General features: G+C 38.1%; 1 pseudogene; it reads left to right on the plus strand.

Annotated features, from left to right (window-relative positions):
* LOC114112083 (PDZ and LIM domain protein 7-like) overlaps positions 1–21648 on the plus strand; it is a 29576-nt pseudogene that overhangs the window by 3819 nt on the left and 4109 nt on the right.

The raw sequence follows: 21648 nt of genomic DNA on the forward strand, positions 1-21648 counted from the left end.
TGATGATATTCTATCATTCTTATGACATGCATTACTAAACAGAAACAGATTAATCTAGCTATAGATCAAACTGATATAACAAAGGAGAAAATAACTGAGATTCAAGTAGATTTCGACCAAGTACTTTGTACATCCTTAGTGAAATATATTCTAAAGACAAAAGGAACTAAAAAAGAAAATTTAAACTACTTGGTTAATATATTCTCAGTAATTACACAGATACTGCAATTCTGAAACTTTTTAATATAATTCTAGAATAAAGCAAATAAACAACTATATTCATCAAATTAGGAAACCAGATTTCACTGTAAAAGAGATCCACATATAAAATAAAATCAAGTATGGAAAAATGCTATAATTTTACAGTTGAACTAGAAATATCAAATATTAACTCATGATTTACGGAAAAAAAATGCTTCTTAGTTCTGTCCACAATCATGTAAACAAAGGTATTACAGTAGCAACAGCATAACGAACACCCAGATTTTGGTTTTTCATACGCTTACTAACCATTTGCCTATCTTCCTTGGTGAAGTGCCTGCTCAAATCTTTTCCCAGTTTTTACTGGGTTGTTTTTTTTATGATGGAGTTGAAGGACTTCTTTATGTATTCTGAATATGAGTTCATTATCAGATATATGTTTCATGCATATTTTCTCCCATTCTCTGGCTGTATTATTTATTTTCTCAAGCAGTTTTTAATTATGATGAAGTTCAATTCATATATTTTTCTTCTTTTATAGTTATTGCTCTTCTGTGTCTTGTCCCGCAAAAACTCTGCCTAATGGTAAGTCACAGATATGCTAATATTTTCTTCTAAAAGCTTTAGTTTTGCTTTTTATGTATAAATCTATGGTCTATGTAAAATAAAATTTTAGATGTACATATTTTATTAAATACCATCAAGGGGTTAATCATCTCCAACTCTGTGTTTTAGATATTTCACATTTGTTGAATAGCAGGAAACACATGTTAAATGTCAAAATAAATTTTTAGAAACATAAGTGTTTTTCCTTTCTATTTTTTAAACTGAAATGTAGTTGACATACAAAATATCAGTTTCAGTTGTACAACATGGCAATTTGACATTTATCTACATTACAAATTGATCACCACAATAAGTCTAGTAATCATCTATCACATCATTACAGTATTACTGTAATGTACATACACTCCCTATGCTGTACATTACACCTCCGGACTCACTAATTTATAACTGGAAGCTCATACCTCTTAATCCCCTTCACCTATCTCCCTCATTCACTGACTCCTCTTCCTTCTTTCGATCATCAGTTCGTTCTCTATGAGTCTGTTTCTGTTTTATTCTGTTCATTTTGATTTTTAGGTTGCATATATAAGTGAAACTGAACTTACTTCATTTAGCCTAATGCCCTGAAGTTCCATCCATGCGGTTGCAAATGGCAAGATTTCATTCTTTTTCATGACTGAATGGTATTTCATTGCAAGTATATACTATACTTCTTTTAACCTAAGTGAGTCTCTTTTTAGCAATATGGACATATAAGTCTTGTTTGTTTGCTTTTTTTAATGTATTCGGCCATCCTACGTGTTTTGATGGGAGCATTTAATCCATTTACATTTAACATCATTATTGATAGGTGTATTTATTGCATTTTGTTCACTGCTTTCTAGTTGTCCTGTAGTTTTTCTTTGCTCCTTTCTTCTTCTGTTCTATTGTAATTTCATTACTTTCTTTAGTGTTCTTGTATTCTTTCTCTTCCTTTTTTTGGTATATGTATTAGGCTTTTGGTATGTGGTTACCATGAGGGTCATATATAGCCACCTGTGTATACTATAGTCTATTTTGACAGTTGTTTAAGTTGCACTTACAGTGCCTCTTACATAGCATACAGTTGGGTCTTGCTTCTTTATCTCAGTTTGATCATCATCATTGCATTTTACTTGGAGTGTTCTTAAGTGTCTTCTTATGTTTGTTATGAAATGTAATTATTAATGTAGCTTAAGTCCATCATTTCACTATTTTGCTTTCCACTTGTGCTACCTGGTTTTTGTTTCTTCATTTTTCCTTTTGCTTTATTTAGTGAAATATCTTAATTTTAAAAATTTAACTTATTTATCCACTGCTTTTTAGTTATACCTTTTTGCATTAAATATTTAGTGGTCATTACAGAGATTGAAGGCAGGAGGAGAAGGGGACAACAGAGATGGCTGGATGGCATCACTGACTCAATGGACATGGGTTTGGGTGAACTCCAGGAGTTGGTGATGGACAGGGAGGCCTGACATGCTGTGGTCCATGGGGTCGCAAAGAATCAGACACGACTGAGTGACTGAACTGAACTGAACTGAACTGAGATTACAAAATACATCCTTAAATTTTCTCAGTCTGAAAAAGTGAAAGTCATTCAGTTGTGTCTGACTGTGACCCCATGGACTATATAGCCCATGGAATTCTCCAGGCCAGAATACTGAAGTAGGTAGCCCTTCTTCCAGGGGATCGTCCCAACCCAGGGATCGAACCCAGGTCTCTCTCATTGCATGTGTACTCTCTATCAGCTGAACCACAGGGAAGCCCGTAATTAATATCACTTTACATAAAATATAGTTTAACTATGTAATCAGAAGCCTGATGAAATCTCTCATCCTTTAGGCTATAGTTGTAATATTAATATGTAATATATTACATTCACATATATATTATAAACTTCAAAACAGTATTATAATGTTTGCTTTAAATAGTTATATGTACTTTAAATATATGCATATGTGTACATATATTGTATATATGTATATTTTAAAATAAGGAAAAGTCTTCATATTTATATACATATTAACTTTTCTAATATTACTATTCCTTTCTGAAAATCTGAGTTTCTTTCTGGCTTTATTCTCCTCAGCTTATAGAACTTCCTCTCACATTTTTGTATTAAGTTTTCAGTGGTTACTATAGAAATTGCAATATATACCCTTAACTTTTCTTGATCTACTTTGGCCCGCATGTAAAAAATTCTATTTTATGTTCATTTCTTAAGAACATTTTCACCAGATACAGAATTCTAGTCTGACAGTTTTTTCTTTTATTCCTTTAAAAAATTTTGATCTAGACTTTTGCTTCCAGTCAAAATTTTGTTAAAAGGATAAGATTTACTCTTCTGCCTTAACAACAACAAAATACCTATACAAAATACATCAAACAACAGTTTTCAAGGTACTAGATATTAGAAAACAAAGAACAGTAGTCCCTGACAAACAAAAAACAAACAAGGGAAACTAAGGGGAAAAGGCAGAACCCAGCAGTCTTCCTAAATTGAGGAGATGTAGCTGAGAGTATGAAGAGGTCACGGCAGCTAGAGCTCAAAGGACGAAAGACTGGAGAAGAGAAAGCTGCACCGAGAAAGAGCCGCAGAGACTGCATCAAGGGTTCCCATCATTGTTCAGTCCACGTGTGCAAGGAAACTGCCTGAGGCCATGGAAAGAACTATCAGGAAGGATTACAGGGGAAAAAATGCCTGGAACTTTCAGACCTGGCAACAGTGACTGTTCCCCCAGCCAGACTGCAAAACTTTCACAATTCAGGGGCATAAATCAGGAAGGTGTTGCCTCAGAAGAAGGGAATAATTAGCTCTAGACGGAGCACTGCTCTGACCCACTTAGTAAATCGTAAGACCAAGGCTCAAAAGAATCAAATTGTTTCCCAGTAGCTTAACTGCATCTGAGAGAAAAGCTCAAGATAGTTTATAGGAATACTGAAAATATCTTAACACCCAGCAAAGAAAAGTTTACAAGGTCTGGTATCCAATCAGAGATTACCAGGCATGCACAGAACAGGAAAACACAACACACATAAAACAAGATAATCAATCATTAGAAAAAGATGCAGAACTGACAAAGATGCTATAATCAGCATAGAAAGACATTCAAACAGTTTTTACAACTTAATTCCATGTGTTCACAAAGTTGAGTAAATACTTAGAAATTTAGAAAAGAACCAAATCACTGTGATGAGATTTCAGTGAATAGGATTAATGGCAGATTTGGCATTGTGGAAAAAAAGATTAATGTATTTGAAGGATACACACGCACACTGTGTACACGTGACTTAGTATATATACACTTATTTCCAGGTGGTGCTAGTGGTAAAGAACCCGCTTGCCAACGCACAAGAAGTAAGAGATGCGGGTTTGATCCCTGGGTTGGGAAGATCCCCTGGAGGAGGGCATGGCAACCCACCGCAGTATTCTTGCCTGGAGAAACCCATGGACAGAGGAGCCTGGTGGGCTACAGCTCATGGGGTTGCAAAGAGTCAGACATAACTGAATTGACTCAGAACCCACACACAAATTTCCTAGCTCTGTATACAGACAGCCTAAAAGCAGCAAGCATACCTAACAGAGATAAGATCTTGATGTGTAAACAAATACCGTTTGATTTCAGAGTTGGCAGGAAAAATACAAAATGAACCTGGAGCATTGTATAATCCCAAAAAGTGAGGAAATACTTAAACAAACAAACAAACAAAATACATGAGGCATGTCAAAAGGACAGAGGCGCCCAATAGCCAAAGCCTGAAAAATTTAAACTACAAAATAGTGATACTATTGATTATACACCAAATAAAAAAGAAATATCCATGAGTCCGTATTGATAAAAATAAATAAACAAATAGAAGGGACAAATCCTTATAGAAGAATTTCAAGTAATAAGAAGGGATGGGGAAAATAGAAAATCACCATTAAAATATCACAGTAACAATTGTTTCAAGCAAGATAAATGGATGAATGCTATAATTTGTAGGAAAAACTTTAAGGAGAGACCAGATAAGTGTATAGCCTTGAAATACCTACCCCAATATATTTATGAATAATTGTGGTGCATTTTTAATATATGTCCATAAATTCTTTGATATTTCTTCAACTAAAAGGTGGACATTTATAGATCTTCCTGAGGGTATGCTGGATTTAGTGATTTGCTTCCACTGAATAGAATACAGAAAGCATGATCTAAAATCTTCATTGTGTTTTCCATGGAAAAGGCAAGGCAGGGCAGGGGGAAAAGCTTCAGTTCAGTTCAGTCACTCATTCATGTCCGACTCTTTGGACCCCATGAATCGCAGTACGCCAGGCCTCCCTGTCCATCACCAACCCCCGGAGTTCACTCAGACTCATGTCCATCGAATCAGTGATGCCATCCAGCCATCTCATCCTCTGTCGGCCCCTTCTCCTCCTGCCCCCAATCCCTCCCAGCATCAGAGCCTTTTCCAATAAGTCAACTCTTCGCATGAGGTGGCCAAAGTACTGGAGTTTCAGCTTTAGCATCATTCCTTCCAAAAGAAATCCCAGGGCTGATCTCCTTCAGAATGGGCTGGTTGGATCTCCTTGCAGTTCAAGGGACTCAAGAGTCTTCTCCAACACCACAGTTCAAAAGTATCAAGTCTTCGGTGCTCAGTCTTCTTCACAGTCCAACTCTCACAGCCATACTTGACCACAGGAAAAACCATAGCCTTGACTAGATGGACCTTAGTGGGCAAAGTAATGTCTCTGCTTTTGAATATGCTATCTAGGTTGGTCATAGCTTTTCTTCCAAGGAGTAAGCATCTTTTAATTTCATGGCTGCAGTCACCATCTGCAGTGATTTTGGACCCCCCAAAAATAAAGTCTGACACTGTTTCCACTGTTTCCCCATCTATTTCCCATGAAGTGATGCAACCGGATGCCATGATCTTCATTTTCTGAATGTTGAGCTTTAAGCCAGCTTTTTCACTCTCCACTTTCACATTCATCAAGAGGCTTTTAGTTCCTCTTCACTTTCTGCTATAAGGGTGGTGTCATCTGCATATCTGAGGTTATTGATATTTCTCCCAGCGATCTTGATTCCAGCTTGTGCTTCCTCCAGCCCAGAGTTTCTCATGATGTACTCTGCACAGAAGTTAAATAAGCAGGGTGACAATAGACAGCCTTGACGTAGTCCTTTCCCAATTTGGAACCAGTCTGTTGGTCCATGTCCAGTTCTAACTGTTGCTTCCTGACCTGCATACAGATTTCTCAAGAGGCATGTCAGGTGGTCTGGTATTCCCATCTCTCTCAGAATTTTCCACAGTTTATTGTGATCCACACAGTCAAATGCTTTGGAATAGTCAATAAAGCAGAAATAGATGTTTTTCTGGAGCTCTCTTGCTTTTTCCATGATCCAGCAGATGTTGGCAATTTGATCTCTGGTTCCTCTGCCTTTTCTAAAACCAGCTTGAACATCTGGAAGTTCACAGTTCACATATTGCTGAAGCCTGGCTTGGAGAATTTTGAGCATTACTTTACTAGCATGTGAGATGGGTGCAATTGTGTGGTAGTTTGAGCATTCTTTGGCATTGCCTTTCTTTGGAATTGGAATGAAAACTGACCTTTTCCAGTCCTGTGGCCACTGCTGAGTTTTCCAAATTTGCTGGCATATTGAGTGCAGCACTTTCACAGCATCATCTTTCAGGATTTGAAATAGCTCCACTGGAATTCCATCACCTCCACTAGCTTTTTTCATAGTGATGCATCCTAAGGCCCACTTGACTTCACATTCCAGGATGTCTGGCTCTAGGTGAGTGATCACACCATCGTGATTATCTGGGTCGTGAAGATCTCTTTTGTACAGTTCTTCTGTGTATTCTTGCCACCTCTTCTTAATATCTTCTGCTTCTGTTAGGGCCATACCATGTCTGTCCTTTATCTGGCCCATCTTTGCATGAAATGTTCCCTTGGTATCTCTAATTTTCTTGAAGAGATCTCTAGTCTTTCCCATTCTGTTCTTTTCCTCTATTCTTTGCACTGATCGCTGAAGAAGGCTTTCTTATCTCTTCTTGCTATTCTTTGGAACTCTGCATTCAGATGCTTATATCTTTCCTTTTCTCATTTGCTTTTCGCTTCTCTTCTTTTCACAGTTATTTGTAAGGCCTCCCGAGACAGCCATTTTGCTTTTTTGCATTTCTTTTCCATGGGGATGGTCTTGATTCCTGATTCCTGTACAATGTCACGAGCCTCACTCCATAATTCATCAGGCACTCTATCTATCAGATCTAGGCCCTTAAATCTATTTCTCACTTCCACTGTATAATCATAAGGGATTTGATTTAGGTCATACCTGAATGGTCTAGCAGTTTTCCCTACTTTCTTCAATTTAAGTCGGAATTTGGTAATAAGGAGTTCATAATCTGAGCCACAGTCAGCTCCTAGTCTTGTATTTGTTGACTGTATAGAGCTTCTCCATCTTTGGCTGCAAAGAATATAATCAATCTGATTTCAATGTTGACCATCTGGTGATGTCCATGTGTAGAGTCTTCTCTTGTGTTGTTGGAAGAGGGTGTTTGCTATGACCCATGCATTTTCTTGGCAAAACTCTATTAGTCTTTGCCCTGCTTCATTCCACATTCCAAGGCCAAATTTGCCTGTTACTCCAGGTGTCTCTTGACTTCGTACTTTTGCATTCCAGTCCCCTATAATGAAAAGGACATCTTTTTTGGGTGTTAGTTCTAGAAGGTCTTGTAGGTCTTCATAGAACTGTTCAACTTCAGCTTCTTCAGCATTACTGGTTGGGGCATAGACTTGGATTACTGTGATATTGAATGGTTTGCCTTGGAAACAAACAGAGATCATTCTGTCATTTTTGAGACTGCATCCAAGTACTGCATTTCAGACTCTTTTGTTGACCATGATGGCTACTCCATTTCTTCTGAGGGATTCCTGCCCGCAGTAGTAGATATAATTGTCATCTGAGTTAAAGTCACCCATTTCAGTCCACTTTAGTTTGCTGATTCCTAGAATGTCGATGTCCACTCTTGCCATCTCTTGTTTGACCACTTCCAATTTGCCTTGATTCATGGACCTGACATTCCAGGTTCCTATGCAGTATTGCTCTTTACAGCATCAGACCTTGCTTCTATCACCAGTCACATCCACAGCTGGGTATTGTTTTTGTTTTGGTTCCATCCCTTCATTCTTTCTGAAGTTATTTCTCCACTGATCTCTAGTAGTATATTGGGCACGTACCGACCTGGGGAGTTCCTCTTTCAGTATCCGATCATTTTGCCTTTTCCTACTGTTCATGGGGTTCTCAAGGCAAGAATACTGAAGTGGTTTGCCATTCCCTTCTCCAGTGGACCACATTCTGTCAGACCTCTCCACCATGAGCTGCCCATCTTGGGTTGCCCCGCAGGTGTGGCTTAGTTTCATTGAGTTAGACAAGGCTGTGGTCCTAGTGTGATTAGATTGACTAGTTTTCTGTGAGTATGGTTTCAGTGTGTCTGCTCTCTGATGCCCTCTTGCAACACTTACCATCTTACTTGGGTTTCTCTTACCTTGGGCGTGTGGTATCTCTTCTCGGCTGCTCCAGCAAAGCCCCGCCGCTGCTCCTTACCTTGGATGAGGGGTATCTCCTCACCGCTGCCCTTCCTGACCTTCAACCTTGGATAGCTCCTCTAGGCCCTCCTGCGCCCGAGCAGCCACCACTCCTTGGTCGTGGAGTGGCTCCTCCCGGCTGTCCCTGGCCTCGGCGGTGGGGTAGCTCCTCCCCGCCGCCGCCCCTTGCCTTGGGCGGGGGTGGCTCCTCCCGGCCGCCCCTGACCTCGGATGCGGGGCAACTCCTCTCGGCTGTTCCTGCGCCGTCGCAGCCTGCACTGTCGGCTGCTGCCCCTGACCTCTGATGTGGGGTAACTCCTCTTGGTCGCCGCCCTTCAGGCATGGGGTCCTCCCGGCTTCTGCCCCTGACCTTGAATGCGGGGTAGCTCCTCTCGGCCGCGCTTAACCTTAGGATTGACTAATTTGAAAAATGTCAATTCACTCTGACCTATAGGACGTCTAGTACCTTGGGTAAAGATTTTAGGCAGGGGAAATACTGGCTTGGTACATGAGAGTTAGATAAAGGAGATGGTTGGGGGTATGGACCCAGACTGGCTCGAGGGTTTATAAAAAAAATGATTTTCATGTGCCTATCTATGAAGGCTGAATCACAGGGGAAGTGCAAAGAACTTTGGCCATTCATTTGGCTCTGTGAGTAATGGATGTCAAATAGATGAATACAGAATCTACGAAAACATAGAACAGAAAATATCACATAAACTCATACTACAAAATACCTTCTAAAAAATACCTTCAGCAGTACTCTTCAAAACTATCTAAGTCATGAAAAACAAAGAAATATTGAGAAGCTGTTAGATACTAGAGGAAAGTAATGAAATAGAATGGGGTGGTATCCAGAATTGGATCTTGGAACAGAATAAAAATCAATGGAAAAACTGATGAAATCTCAGTAAAATTTCTACTTTAGTAATAATATTGTACTAATGTCAATTTCTTAGTTTAGATAAATATAAAATGGTTATGTAAGATATAAACATTAGGGAGAACTCAGTAAAGGGTATATAGGACCTCTTGACTATCTTTGTAATACTTCTATAAATCTAAGATTCATTCAAAACAGAAACTTTATATACAAACAAGTAAAATAACTTTCCTTTGACTGCACATATGACTCTATCTGTCATAATATTTCTTTCCGCCTCTTCTCAGCAAAAATCTCTGGAGAAAATGATTTAATTTTGAATTTTTTTCTAAAGTCTCTGTTGATAGTTTTTTAAACACAGAATATTCAACGATTCTTTAAAAATAATTGTTCAATTTATTAAAATTACCAATTCAAAATTCTATTTGTTCTTCAAGTTTATCCCTTAAGAGTTTTTTATTTAGGTAAAATTTATAGTGAAATGCACATATCTCTACAATATAATGACTTATGATGAATGCATACACCCAGATAATCCACACATGTTTAGATACAGAACATTTAAATCACCTAAGAAAGTCCTCTCATGACCCCCATCCAAATACCTCTCAGAATAATTTTTTATTCTTTTAGAATTAATTTTTCTGATTTTTTCCCACCATAGATTAATTTTTCCTATTCCAGAACATCACATAAAATACATTACAGTATGAATTATTTCATATTTGGCTTCTTCCATCTAGCATAATGTTCTGGCTTCTTTCAACTCATACATATCACTAGGGTTTATCAGTAGTTTTTTCCATTTTATTGCTTAGTAATGTTCCATTTTATAAATACAACACAACTTGTTTATTCAATAAAGATAATTATTGATGGACATTTGGATTATTTCCAGTTTTTAGCTATTGCGAGTCAGTTCAGTTCAGTTCATTTGCTCAGTTGTGTCCGACTCTTTGCAACCCCATGAACCGCAGCACGCCAGGCCTCCCTGTCCATTACCAGCTCTTGGAGTCCACCCAAACCCATGTCCATTGAGTTGGTGATGGCATCCAACCATCTCATCCTTTATCGTCCCCTTCTCCTCCCGCCCTCAATCTTTCCCAGCATCAGGGTCTTTTCCAATGAGTCAACTCTTTGCATCACGTGGCCAAATTATTGGAGTTTCAACATCAGTCCTACCAATGAACACCCAGGACTGATTTCCTTTAGGATGGATTGGTTGGATCTCCTTGCAGTCCAAGGGACTCTCAAGAGTCTTCTCCAGCACCACAGTTCAAAAGCATCAGTTCTTCGGTGCTCAGCTTTCTTCACAGTCCAACTCTCACATCCATACATGACCACTGTGAGTGAAAATGCAATAAACATTCATGTTCAAGCTGTCTTATACACTTTTTTTTTTCATTTTGGAAGTTAACTAAAATTGGAATTGTTTTGTTTTATAAGAAACTGTCAAAATTTTCCAAAAGTGTTGTGCCATTTTATAATTCCAGGAGTTACACATCCTGGCTAACATTTGGTCTTTTCATCATGGTTTTACTTTTGCTTTTCGTTGCTGATTAGTCATATTAAGTACTTCATGCACTTAGTGGGCATGCACATATTTTCTTTTGAGAAGTATCTGTTCAAGTCATTTGCCCATTTTTTTATTGTTTGCATTTATTATTAGGATTTCTTTAATTAATAAGAATATAAGCCACTTCCCATATACATATTTTTTACAAAAGTTTTTGATCTACAGAAAAATTGAGAATATAGTAAGAGAGTTTCCATAGACCCCCTCATTCATTTTCCTTTATTATTAACATCTTACATAAGAAAATCTTATGGTATTTTCTTAAAATTAATGAACTGATATTATTAACTAAAGTCTATAGTTTACTCAAGTTTCCTTAGGTTTTTATTTTTAACTAATATATATTTCTGTTCCAGAATCCTATCAAGATATTAATTCTATGTATCCTGTTTCCTTGGGTTCCTCTTGGCTGTGAAAGTTCCTCAGACTTCGTTTATTTTAACGATCTTACAGTTTTGAGGAGTACTAGTCAAGTATTTTGTAGAATGTCCCTCTGTTGGAATTTACTGCTGTGTTTCTCATGATTAAACTGGGAATATGGGCTTTAGGGCTTTAGACTACAGAGATAAAGTGTCATTTTTTCACATCATATCAAATGTACATGTTATCAATATTGTTTACCTCTGTTGATATTGGCCTTGATCACCTCACTGATGTAGTGTTGATATGTTTCTCCAGCCTAAAGTCATGGTTTTTTTCCTCTCTCTATACTGTACTCTTTGAAAGGTAATCACCAGGCACAGCTGGGATTTATGTGCCCTCTGTCTGAGGGCAGAGTATCTACATAAATTATTTGGAATTTTTCTACAAGGGATACTTGTCTTTTATCCTCCATTCATTTCCTCCTTGTTTATTCAATCATTTATTTACATCACCATGGACTCATGATATTTATTTTATACTTAGAGCTATAATCTAACACTATTCATTTGTTGCTATTGACCCTGATCATTTGGCTAATGTAGTGTTTGAAAGGCTTCCCCACTGATACTTTTTCTCCCTTTCCATAACTCTTAGGAAGAATGTCCTTATATGAAGCTCAAACTTATGGAACAGGGAGTCATGTTTCACTTCCTTAAGGTTGGAAAAGCTACATAAATTATTTTGAATTGTTTTGTGCTGATAACTTATCTATTATTCCCATTTGTTTAGTAATTTAATCACTTGCCTGTATCAGTGTGTACTCATGAATATTTATTTTATACTTTGGGTTATCATCCAGTGTGACTTTATTTTGCTGTTCAAGGTGTTGTACAATGTGAGGTTTTTTTCTTTTCATCCCCCTTCTTTTGTGTTGGTTCTATTCTGTTTTGTTTTTTGAGCACTTCCTTACATTCTGGGGGCTTCCCTGGTGGCTCAGCTGGTAAAGAATCCACCTGCAATGCGATCAATTGGATTCAATCGCTGGGTTGGGAAGATCCCCTGGAGAAGGGAAAGGCTACCCACTCCAGTATTCTGGCATGGAGAAGTCTATGGACTGTATAGTCCATGGGGTCACAAAGAGTCTGACATGACTGAGCGACTTTCACTTTCACAAGCTGGACTTACAAAATGCTCTAGGCTTATCTTGTGTATTTCCTGCTCTAATTGTAGAATCAGACATTTCTCCAAGAAGTCCTAGTTCCTTTTATTGCAGAATGATATTAGAAACAAAGATCTGGGCAACAGATTTGCTTATTTTTCCAGGCCTTCTCAGCTGACAGAGCAAGGAAATATATACATGTATACCAACCTTGATAATACACACAGCTATAAATATTTCTATGTATTTAATAATTTTTATCTCCCCCAAAGAAAACTCTGTACCCATAAGCAGTCTCTCCCAATTTTTCTCCTCCTTCTATCCCTGACAACCATCAGTCTTCTTTCTGCCTCTACAAATTTACTTAATCTGCACATTTCGTATAAATGGAATAATAGATACGTGACTTTGTATCTTGCTTCTTTCACATAGCATAACATTTTCGAGATTCACGTTGTAGCATGTATCAATACTTGACTCTTTTTTATGGTTGAGTAATATTCCATTGTATGTATATAGCACATTTTGCTTACTCATTCATCCATGAATAAGACGTGGTTGTTTCCACCTTTTGGCTATTGTGAACAGTGCAGCTATAAACATTTGTGTACAAGTATTTGTTTATCTGTTTTTAGTTCTTTGTGGTGTATGCCTATCAGTGGAATTAACAGGTCATATGACCATACTATATTCACTTTCTGAAAAATGACGTAACTATTTTGCACAGTGGCTACAGCATTTTACATTCCCGCCAGCATACACAAGCATTCCAATTTCTCTATTTCCTCAACAATACATGTTGTTTTGTTCTGCTTTTTTAAATTACAGACATCCTAGTGAAAGTGAAGAGTATCTCATTGTGGTTTAGATTTGCATTTACCTAAGGACCAATAAAGTTGAGCATCTTTTTATATGTATTTCAGACATTTGTATAGTCTTTTGAGAAATGTCTGTTCAAGTCCTTTGCCCATTTTTAAAAAATGGACTGTCTTTTGTTTTTTGAGATTTTTTTACTGTGGTTTTATAAGTCTTGAAATAAGGTAGTGAACCTTGTTCTTTTTTTTATAAATTATTTTGGTTAGTCGAAGTCCTTGGAATTTCCAATATAGATTTAGGGTAGGCTTGTCACTTTCTCTACAAAGGCCTACTGGAATTTTTATTAGGACTGCATTTAATTTATAGATAAATTTAGGAAGTACAAACAACTTAACAATATTATGTCATCTGATCCATGAACATGGCATATGTCTCCAATTATTTAAGTCTTCTTTACCTTACCTCCAGAATATTTTTATTATTTTACAGTTTTCAATATACAGGTCTTGCACCTATTTTATTTAATAAGTATTCAATTTTGTGATGCTATTATAAATGGTTCCTTTTTAAAATATTTGATTTATAATTGTCACTAACATAGAAATATAACTGATTTTCCTGTTGGCTTTGTATCCTCATTTATCAATTCTCATGAACTCATTTGTTAATTTTAGTCCATTTTATATACTGTGGAATTTGCAACTAGATGTTCATGACATCATAAATAAAGTAATTTCTTATCTGTATACTTTTCTTTTCTTGTTGCACTGGGTAGCATCTTCAATACAATGTTGAATACAAGCGATTATAGTGGAAGCCTTGTCTTGTTCCTGTTCTTAGAGGACTTGGTAAGTAGAATTCTAAAAGTGTCCCCTAAGATTCCCATCTCCTGATTATTCAAATACAAGCATACCTTATTTTATTCCACCTCACTTCATCACACTTTGCAGATATTGCACTTTTTAGAAATTGAAGGTTTGTGGCACCACTGTGTTGAGCAACTCTGTTGGTGTCATTTTTCCAACAGCTTTTGCTCACTTCATGTCCCTGTGTCACAGTTTGGCAATTCTTTCAATATTTCAAACTGTTTCATTATTATTATATTTGTTGTAGTGATATGTAATCAGTGGTCTTTGGTGTTACTATTATGACTTGCTGCAGGCTCAGATAATGGTTGAGAAAAGATGAGAAGCAAAAGGCAAAGGAGAAAGGGAAAGATATATACATCTGAATGCAGAGTTCCAGCATAGCAAGGAGAGATAAGAAAGCCGTCCTAAGCGATCAATGCAAAGAAATAGAGGAAAACAATAGAATAGGAAAGACTAGAGATCTCTTCAAGAAAATTAGAGATACTAAGGGAACATTTCATGCAAAGATGGGCACAATAAATGACAGAAACGGTATGGACCTAACAGAAGCAGAATATATTAAGAAGAGGTGGCAAGAATACACAGAAGAACTATACAAAAAAGATCTTCATGACCCAGATAACCACAATGGTGTGATCACTCACCTAGAGCCAGGCATCCTGGAGTGTGAAGTCAAGTGGGCCTTAGGATGCATCACTATGAACAAAGCTAGTTGAGGTGATGGAATGTCAGCTGAACTATTTCAAATCCTAAAAGATGATGCTGTGAAAGTGCTGTACTCAATATGCCAGCAAATTTGGAAAATTCAGCAGTAGCCACAGGACTGGAAAAGGTCAATTTTCATTCCAATCCCAAAGAAAGGCAATGCCAAAGAATGCTCAAACTACCACACAATTGCACTCATTTCACACACTAGCAAAGGAATGCTCAAAATTCTTCCAAGCTAGGCTTCAACAGTACGTGAACTGAGAACTCCCCAGTGTTCAAACTGGATTTTAAAAAGGCAAAGGAACCAGTGATCAAATTACCAACATCTGCCGGATCATAGAAAAAGCAAGAGAATTCCAGGAAAATATCTACTTCTGCTTCATTGACTATGCTAAAGCCTTTGACTATGTGGATCACAACAAACTGTGGAAAATTCTTAAAGAGATAGGAATACCAGACTACCTTATCTGCCTCCTAAGAAATCTGTATGCAGGTCAGGAACCAATAGTTAGAACATTACATGGAACAACTGACTGGTTCAAAATAGGGAAAGGAGCACATCAAGGCTGTATATTGTTACCTTGCTTATTTAACTTATATGCAGAGTACATCATGTGAAATGCTGGGCTGGATGAACCACAAGCTGGAATCAAGATTGCCAGGAGAAATATCAGTAACATCAGATATGCAGATGACACCACCCTTCTGGAAGAAAGTGAAGAGGAACTAAAGAGCCTCTTGATGAAAGTTAGAGAGGAGAGTGAAAAAGCTGGCTTAAAACTCAACATTCAAAAAACAAAGATCATGGCATCTGGTCTCATCACTTCATGACCAATAGATGGGGAACAATGGAAACAGTGACAGACTTAATTTCTTGGGCTTCAAAATCACTGCAGATGGTGACTGCAGCCATGAAATTAAAAGATGCTTGCTCCTTGGAAGAAAAGCTATGACAAACCTAGACTGCATATTAAAAAGCAGAGACATTACTTTACCAACAAAGGTCCATATAGTCAAAGCTATGGTTTTTCCAGTAGTCATGTATGGATGTGAGAGTTGGACTATAAAGAAAGTGCTGAAGAATTGATGCTTTTGAACTGCGGTGTTAGAGAAAGCCTCTTGAGAGTCCCTTGGACAGCAAGGAGATCAAATTAGTCAATCCTAAAGGAAATCAGTCCTCAATATTCATTGGAAGGACCGTTGCTGAAGCTGAAGCTCCAATACTTTGGCCAACTGATGCAAAGAACTGACTCATTGGAAAAGACCTTGATGCACAGTCCCTGGGGTTGCCAAAAGTTGGACATGACTGAGTGAGTGAATTGAACTGAACTGAACTATGACTTGCTGCAGGTTCAGATGATGGTTGGATATTTTTTTAGCAATAAAACACTTTTTAAATTAAGATACATACATTTTAAAGACATAGTGCTACTATATACTTATTAGTCTATATTTTAGTATAAATATAACTTTTATATAAAACCAAAAAAAAATTGTGTGACCAACTTTATTGTGATATTCCCTTTATTACAGTGGTCTGGAATCAAACCCACAATATCTGTAAGGTATGTCCTACCAACCTGGGTAGGCTGTGTAGGGACTCTAAAGATGGAATTAAGGTAGTAATCAGCTCAACATTAAATTAGGAAGATTATTGTGCTGGGTCCAGTGTAATTACATAAACCCTTAAAAGTGGAAGAAGAAGGCAGAAAAGTGGGTCAGAGAGATGCTGAATAAGGAGAAGTAGTAGGGAGAAGTAGTAGATGACACATGAGAAGAATATTCAAAGAGAGTCAAGGCACAAGAAGGACTTGACTAGCCATTGCTGATTTTCAAAATGGAGGAAGGGGGCCATAAGCCAAGTTACACAAGTGACCTCTGCAAGCTGAGCACAATCTCCATCTGACAACCATCAAAGAGATAGAACTCCAACACTAAAACTGCATGGAACTGAATTCTGTCAACAACCTGAATGAACTTAGAAGTGGATTCATCCTCAGAGCCTTCAGAAAACCAAAAAACAAAAAAACAGCTCTGCCGAAACCTTGAATTTGGCCTGTTAAAATCCAGAGAAAAAACTGAGCCACACTGGCATGGACTTCTGATGTATACTGTGTAATTTTTAAATGAGTGTTATTTTAGGGTACTAAATTTGTTGCAATTTGTTTTGGGGGACAATAGAAAAGAAATAAAGAGAGAATATGTTCAGCCTTTCACCACTGAGTATGGCATTAGTTGGCCACCTCCACCCCACAGGTTGAAGGAGTTCCTTTATATTCTTGGTTTGCTGTTTCTCTCAGCAATGGGTACTGAATTTTGTCCCTTTTTTTTGCATCCACTTAGATAATTGTATGTTTTTCAACATTTTTCTATTAAAGCATATAAAGGTGTAGGTCGCAAAAGGATACTCACTGTAGTATGGTGAAATTATTTATGCTGAGTGGATGAGTATTAATTCTCATTTTTTATCTTTTCTTAAGTAATAGCTTTATTGAGGTATAATTCATTTATCATGTAATTTCCCCTTTAAAATGTACAATTCAGTGATTTTTAGTATATTCAGAATTGTACAATCATATTATTTATTATCAGTACATTTTCATCACCCCCAAAGAAGCCCTGTACCCATTAGCAATTATCTCTCATTCTCTCCTCCACCCAGTCCCAGCAATCACTAATCTACTGTCCGTTTCTATGGATTTGCCTGTTCTAGACCTTTCATATAAATGAAATCATTCAACATGCAGCCTTTGTGACTGGCTTTTTTTCATGTAGCATAATTTTTAAGGATAATCCACACTTCCTATTTATAAGTACTTCTTCCTGGTGGCTTCCTTCCCTGGTGGCTCAGATGGTAAAGCGTCTGCCTGCAATGTGGGAAACCTGGGTTCGATCGCTGGGTTGGTAAGATCCCCTACAGAAGGAAATGGCAACCCACTCCAGTACTCTTGCCTGGAAAATCCCATGGACAGAAGAGCCTGGTAGGTTACGGTCCATTGGGTCGCAAAGAATCGGACACAACTGGCGACTTCACTTTCACTTCTCACTTTACTTTCTTCCTTTTTATGTTGAATGTTCCATTATATAGAACAGCATATTTCATTTATCCATTCATCAGCTGATGAGCAATTAAGTTTTTTCTAGTTTTTTACTATGATGAATAATGTTTTACGAACATTAATGTACAAGTTTTTTGCAGGGATGAAAATTCTCTTGAGTATATAACTAGGTGTAGAATGGTTAGGTCATATGCTGTCTCTAAGTCTGATATTTTGAGAAACTGCCAAACTGTTTTCCAAAGCAGCCGTGCTATTTCACAACCCCACTAGCAATGTATGAAGGTTCCAATTTCTCTACATTCTTGCAACAATTGTTACTGTGTTTCATTTCAGTCATTTTAGTGGGTGTAAAGTGGTATCTCACTGTAGTTTTGATATGCATTTCCTTAATAACTGATGATGTTGATAAGTTTTTTGTGTTTAACAGCCATTTCCATATCTTCTTTGGAGAAACATCTATTCAAATCTTTAGCCAATTTTAAAAAATTATTTTTCTGTTTATTTTTGAGTTGTAAGAGACCTTTACATTTCTGTATACAGATCCCTTATCAAATATATGACTTGCAAGTATTTTCTCCCTTTGCATGATTTTATTTTCACTTTTTTGATGTTGTTCCTTCAAGGTACAAACATTTTCAATACTGATGACATTCAGTTTATCTTTTTTTTAAAATTTACTACTTGGAGTTCTGCCCGCAGGCGCCACCTGGGAATCCCTTCACAATCCCAGCAGGAGCAGCACCGTGGATTCCTTTAAAGTGGTGCTGGAGGGGCCAGCACTTTGGGGCTTCTGGCCACAGGTGGGCAAGGACTTCAATGTGCCCTTCTCTATCTCCTGGCTCACTCAGTCCTGGAGGTAAAGCTGCACAGGCCAGCATGGCTGTGGGTGACTGGGTGCTGAGTATTGATGGTGAGAATGCAGAGGGCCTCATACACATAGAAGCCCAGAACAAGATTCATGCCTGTGAGGAGAGCCTCAGCCTTGGTCTCAGCAGGGCTCAGCCCCCTCAGAGGAAACAGCAGAAGGCCCTGGCCCCTCACCATGGACCCCCCTCACCCCACTCCCACCCTCGCCCAGGCAGTACACCTTTGCACCCAGTGCTTCCCTCAACAATACACCTGGCCTTCGGGGCAACCCCACTCGCTGACAGTGCCCTGTAGCAGAATGGGCAGCTGCTCAGCAAGTAGTGGCTGATGGAGGACATGGAAGACTGGCAGCCAAAGTCTGGGACAGGCCAGTCCCATTCCTTCTGCATCCTCGCCCACCTCACGAGCACCGAGTTCATGCAAGACCTGATGAGAAGCACCTGTAGAAACCAAGGGAAAACTGTCCTGGAGCTGCAGAGCCCATGCCACACCCACCTCCAGGACTGGCACCCCTGGCACTCTGCCCATGTGCTCAACATGCAATGGTAGTCTGGCCCTCGCTGGCTGGCTGCCCTTCTGCCTCTCTTTCTGTTCTTCCACCCAGGGCATCTCCCCTTGGTGCTTCCAGCTTCTGCCTACCTCACCCATCCTTTTCTTGCCCCTGCATTGAGCCTCCTGCTGGCCTAGCCCTGGCTGCCCTACTGGCACTGGGCCTGGCTCCATTTGACACTGCCCTCACTCTTTGCCCTATGGTACTGCTGTCTGCCAGGTCTGTGCTGGCTTGGGCATGAAAATAACTTCTTAGCCCTGCTTAAAAAAAAAAAAATCTGCTTGCAATGCAGAGATGCAAGAGTTGATGCAGAGATGCAGGGGTTGATCTCTGGGTGGGGAAGATCCTTCAGTAGGAAATGGCAATCCACTTGTTTTCTTGCCTGGAATATTCCATGGACAGAGGAGAGCCTGGTGGCCTACAGTCCACGGGGTTGCAAAGAGTCAGACACGACTGAGTACACACACAAACACATGCTGTGAAAGGATTCCTCCCATCTAGTTAACTGGCACATCCATCATGTCATACATCATACATTTATCTTTTTTTGGTGAGAACATTCACATGCTACTCTCTTATACAACACTGTGTTGATTCATTATGCTATACAATACATCCTTATACCTTATTCATCTTATAGCTGAAAGTTTATACCTGTTTACTAATCTCTTCCTATTTCTCCCTAGATCCTGGCCACAATTTTCTACTCTCTGTTTCTGGGGTGTTTTTCAAGATTCCACATATAATGAAATCTAAATTCAGTAGTTTTCTTTCTCCACCTGGCTTATTTCACTTAGCATCTATGTGTTCATCTATGTGTCAAAAGTGGCAGGATTTTCTTCTTTCACATGACTGAATAATACTGTATTCATTGTGAATATATACCACACCTTCCTTATCCATTCACCCACTGACAAACACTTAGGTTATCTCCATACCTTGATTATGCGAGTAATACTGCAATGAACATGGGAGTGCAGATGTCTCTTCAATATTCTGTTTTCATTCCCTTTGGATATATACACAGGAGTAGGATTGTTGGATCATATGGTAGTTCTATTTTTAATTTTTTGAAGCACCTCCCTGCTGTTTTTCATAGCGGTTGCACCATTTCACAGTCCCCAAAACTGTGCACAAAGATTTCCTTTTCTCTACAACCTGCCAGCACTTGTTATCTCTAGTCTTTTTGATGATGGCCATTTTAACAGGAGTGAGGTGATAATATCGTGATTTTGATTTCCCTGATAATTAGTGATATTAAGAAATTTTCTATGTACCTGCGGGCCATTTGTATGTCTTCTTTGGAAAAATGTATATTCCATTCCTCTATTTTAAAATCAGATTTTTTTTGATTACTGAATTGCATGAATTCTTTTTAAAAAACAACAATGGCCAATTTTGTATTCAAGAACTCTAATAATTGCTTATTTTTAATATTTATTTATGTGGCTGTATCAGGTCTTAGTTGCAGCACATGGGATCTTCATTACATCATGCAGGATCTTTCACTGTCGCACACAGATTCTATTTATGGTGCAAGGGCTTAGTTGCCCCTCAGCTTGAGGAATTTTAGTTCCCCAACCAGGGCCTGAATTAATGTCCCCTACATTGCAAGGCAGATTCTTATTTACTGGACCACCAGGGAAGTCCCTGAATTTTGCATGAATTCTTGATGTATTTTTGGATACTTACACCTTATCAGATGTATGACTTGCAAATACTTTCTTCCATCCCATAGGTTGTCTTTTCACATTGTTGATGGTTTGCTTTACTATGCAGAAGCTTTTCCGTTTGATGTAATCCTTGTTCATATTTTTTGCTACTTTTTCTTTTAATGAACTATCCAAAAAAAATCACTACCAAGATCAATGTCAAGAAGCTTACCCTCTATGTTTTCCTCTAGGAGTTTCATGGTTTTGGTTCTTATGTTCAAGTCTTTAATGTATTTTGAGTTAATTTTTTTGTGCGGTATAAGATAGGAGACCAGTTCCATTCTTGTGCATCTGGCTATCCAATTTTCTCAACCTTATTTATTGAAGAGCTACACTCTCCCCATTGTATATTCCTGCCTCCTTTGTCATCAAATTGGCCATATAGGCATGAGTTTATTTCTGGACTACTTTTATAATTCGTTCATCTATGTGCCTGTTTTTGCACAATGCTGTACTGTTTGATTACTACAGCTGTGTAGTATAGTTTGAAATCAGGAAACACGATGCCTCCAGCTTTATTCTTCTTCCTGCACTAGATTACTTTGACTACTTGGGATATTTTGTGGTTCTCTACAAATTTTATGATTTTTATATTTATGTGAAAAAATGCCATTGGAATTTTGATAGGAACTGCATTGAATATTAGATTGCTTTGAGTAGTATGGAAATTTTAACAACACTGTTTCTTCCAGTCCATAAGCATGGAATATATTTTGTGTCTTCTTCAATT

This window comes from Ovis aries, chromosome 1 (genome assembly GCF_016772045.2).
Source record: "Ovis aries strain OAR_USU_Benz2616 breed Rambouillet chromosome 1, ARS-UI_Ramb_v3.0, whole genome shotgun sequence".
In the NCBI taxonomy this organism is placed as follows: Eukaryota; Metazoa; Chordata; class Mammalia; order Artiodactyla; family Bovidae; genus Ovis; species Ovis aries.